The following is a 2,531-nucleotide window of genomic DNA, read 5'->3' as shown; positions in this document are numbered from 1 at the left end:
CCCCCCTTCCCTGGCAAGTCCCTGCACGCTGCCGCGCAAACAGACCCACGGAGCACGGCAGCAATGCAGGGCTCAAGGGCCAGGCACACAGACAGGCTCTATTCCCTGCAAAGGGGAAGCAGGAGTTGTTTGTCCCCGGGGGAGGTAACTCACAGATCCCTGCACACCCCTGAGCGGACGCTTGCACCAGGAGTCTGCTGCCCACCCTCGCCAACACAGCTGCAGCATTCCAGCCCCCAGCTCACCCTCACCCTCAGGAGGGATGATCAATGATGGGGGTCATGCCATCGTGGCTGTTTCTGAGGGCAGAAGGGTTTGGAGTAAAACAAATCCAGTGCCACGTCTCAACAGCACTGCCCTGACCTGTGTGTCCATGGAGGCAACACTGCAGCTGCAAGTGTTGGCCAGGAAAGGCACATGCTTGGGAGGATGAGCTGGAGGATGGGCCTGCAGGCAGGTCTTCAGGGGACAGGCAGGGCAGTGAGTCCAGCCATGGCAGGGAGGCCCCTGTAAATGCTTCTTGCTGGTCCAAGAGGCCTGTGGTGATTCCCCTGCCCCAGCCTGAACATGCTGCTTCTCTGGAAAACTCTGCATGCAGGTAACCCACAGCAGAACACCTTGGCTTTATTACATGGAGATCTTGGGTGGAACCAGGAAATGAAATCTCACCCCATGATTAGGGAGAAAGAAGCGCCTTTGCCAGCCAAGTGATGGAGCTCTGACATCCCCCACACCCTGGAAAGGCCCCATTGCTTCTGACAGGGTGAGATCTCAGCAGCAGGACATGGTGGTATGAAATGTTGACAGCAGCTTATGGAGCGTTGCTGGCTTGTTCGACTCTCTGAGTGGTGTGAAGAAGGACAAAGCCAGGCACCATGCACAGCTCCATCTTCTTTCTTTCCTCCTGGCACAGCTCCCCCAGCCAGGGCCAATCCTCTCTGCTTGCAACCACAAATAATTCTGCAACCCACCCCTTTCTGCAGGAGCAGGAGTTGCTCCTTGGGATAAACACAACTCTTTTCTTCCCAACCCAGCCTGACTTCAAGTTGAGCAGGAGAGCTGAGGAGGCAGAGCCAGAAAGTTTTCACCAGTTCCAGGCTCTCACTCACCACTGATATGGAATGAGCAGCTGGACCTCAGGAAAAGCTCTCCTCTGCTTCTTGTACTTCCTGGATCACTGGGATGGTAACCAATCCAAATGTGCTCTAAGAGACTATGTTTGTCTTTGTAAGGAAGGCAGAAGGCCATCTTAATATCCTAGCTAATTATAATATGAGGATTTTAGGGGTTCCGTAGCTAGGTTGCTGCTCACCCCAAAGCCATGATTTAATTAGGAAAGGTAATTTTGTTATTAAACCACCTGGTACATTTGGAAAAGCAGGTGGGCTTTTGGATAATAATCAAGCCCTCCTTCAGTCATGTCCCTCATGTTCTGCTGCTCCATAGCCAAGGAACAACGTTTTTTTTCTGAGAGCTCAGTCCCCTGCAGCCAACAAGAACAGCACCATGCTCTGCCACCTCTGTGGGAAGGAACACCCAGTGCCACCAACCTGCTGGCAACAAGGTGGAGCTGTCAGTGGCTTTTGCAGTCACTGGATATTGTACATTTTTGTAAGGGGATCAGGTAATAACCAGCTCACACCCAATTTTTCTGCAGGGCCTGACTGATACACAGCTCTTCTGTGAGCACCAGCCTCCCCAAAGAGCATTTCATCAGCAGAGCAAAGAAAAGGGATGAAAGAGGGCCCCTGTCACCACCTGGGAGAGCAAGGAGACGGTGCAGACAGGGAGAGCTGGCTCATGGGTGGCATTGCTGAGATCAGCACTGCTGGCCTTGCTAGTTGAGGGTGCACATCTTGCTCCACAGCATGAGACCAAGTCCCCACTGCTCCAGAAGGAGCAAGGCACCTGTCCAGTGGTGAAAGGCTCCAAACTCAGGGAAATGCTGGTTCTTGCAGCAATCAGCTGATGCCCCGAAGCCAGAGGTTTGCTCACTTGCACCTTGGTGTGTCTAAATATAATACAGGTATTGTTCTGAGCCCTGCGTCAGCCCTGCTGAAATCCAGCCACCAATACCTGATTTTCTTGCCTTCCCCAGCTGTGAGACACGAGACATGCAGCTTGTGTGAAGGAACTTTTCCTTTCCTTCCTCCCAAATGCACCTCCCAGTGCCACCACTGGCTGATCTGGCCTCCTCTTGTGAGATGTCATTGAAAAGGAGCTAATTTGCAATTTCAAGGTACTATTATTTCTACTGTCACTTTCATAATCCCCAAAACTTCACTACAAGTTCCCCTATAAATTATCTGAACAAAACACCCGGAGAAATGGACAAGCTGCACATGTAAATCCAAGTTTTTCCCTTCTTCCCATTCAGTTCAAACTGTTTCTGAAAGGCCATAGTGAGCTGGAAACCAATGTCACTTTCCAAGTGGAGTTAAATGCTGTGAGCAGAGCACCCAACAAGAACACTTGAAGCACAAAAGCTACAGAGATTTCCCAACCCAGCAGTGTCCCATGGGAGATTGTTC

The 2,531-nt window shown here is 51.5% G+C and overlaps 1 protein-coding gene across 1 annotated transcript in view; it reads left to right on the top strand.

Annotated features, from left to right (window-relative positions):
* The first annotated feature begins 301 nt into the window (after positions 1-301).
* FAT2 (FAT atypical cadherin 2) overlaps positions 302-2,531 on the top strand; it is a 60,325-nt gene continuing 58,095 nt past the window's right edge. Inside the window, exon 1 of the mRNA XM_005418879.2 lies at positions 302-313. The gene's annotated coding sequence lies outside the window, so the exon portion shown is untranslated. The remainder of the gene's footprint in view (positions 314-2,531) is intronic.

This window comes from Geospiza fortis, unplaced genomic scaffold (genome assembly GCF_000277835.1).
Source record: "Geospiza fortis unplaced genomic scaffold, GeoFor_1.0 scaffold55, whole genome shotgun sequence".
NCBI classification, from domain to species: domain Eukaryota; kingdom Metazoa; phylum Chordata; class Aves; order Passeriformes; family Thraupidae; genus Geospiza; species Geospiza fortis.
Note: the sequence above shows the minus strand (reverse complement) of the source record. Positions and strands in the feature narration are given on the sequence as shown.